The sequence below is a fragment of the Bos taurus genome, chromosome 1 (genome assembly GCF_002263795.3).
Source record: "Bos taurus isolate L1 Dominette 01449 registration number 42190680 breed Hereford chromosome 1, ARS-UCD2.0, whole genome shotgun sequence".
Taxonomy (NCBI): Eukaryota; Metazoa; Chordata; class Mammalia; order Artiodactyla; family Bovidae; genus Bos; species Bos taurus.
In genome coordinates, this window is record NC_037328.1 from 63,247,213 (window position 1) to 63,248,167 (window position 955).

Below are 955 nucleotides of genomic sequence, written 5' to 3' on the forward strand. Positions count from 1 at the left end.
CTGGTCTCCAGGGAACTCTTTTCACTCATGGTTGGGAATTTTCTTAGCAATAAAACAGCAGAGTGGCCCATGTATGGCATCTTGCATATTTATGCCAATGACTCCATACTTTCACCCTGAGTTCCTTTATTTTTTTAATATAAATTTATTTTAATTGGAGGTTAATTACTTTACAATATTGTATTGGTTTTGCCATACATTAACATGAATCCACCACAGGTATACACGTGTTCCCCATCCTGAACCCCTCTCCCTCCACCCTCCCCGAACCATCCCTCTGGGTCGTCCCAGTGCACAAGCCCCAAGCATCCAGTATCATGCATCAAACCCGGACTGGCGATTCGTTTCATATATGATATTATACATGTTTCAATGCCATTCTCCGAAATCATCCCACCCTCTCCCTCTCCCACAAAGTCCAAAAGACTGTTCTATACATCTGTGTCTTTTTTGATGTCTCACTTACAGGGTTATCATTAAAACTCTCTTGACAGGTCATTAGCAACAAAGGGTCCAGGGTATGTGAGAGATGCTGTGACCACAGCACAGGGAAAGAGAAACATAACCCTTGCCAAGTGCCAGGACCTGGGCAAACAAAGTCAGGAGCCAGATATTCAGTAGGTCTCGAGTATTATTGGGTTTCCCTGGTGGCTCAGAGGTTAAAGCATCTGCCTCCAATGCAGGAGACCCGGGTTCAATCCCTGGGTTGGGAAGATTCCCTGGAGAAGGAAATGACAACCCACTCCAGTACTCTTGCCTGGAGAATCCCATGGACGGAGGAACCTGGTAGGCTGCAGTCTATGGGGTCGCAAAGAGTCGGACACGACTGAGCAAATTCACTTTCTTTCTTTCACTTTCTTACACACATTTATATAGAGCAGAGTGAGAGAGGATTCTAAGGTCTGAAGGGTCAGGGACTGTGCGCATGGGAAGAGAGCACGCACCTTGCAGCATG

At 46.0% G+C, this 955-nt stretch overlaps 1 non-coding gene across 1 annotated transcript; it reads left to right on the forward strand.

Moving 5' to 3' along the window:
• Positions 1 to 641: 641 nt before the first annotated feature.
• On the forward strand, positions 642 to 713 carry TRNAW-CCA (transfer RNA tryptophan (anticodon CCA)). Its single transcript has one exon. It is a non-coding gene; the product is annotated as a tRNA-Trp (tRNA).
• Positions 714 to 955: the final 242 nt, after the last annotated feature.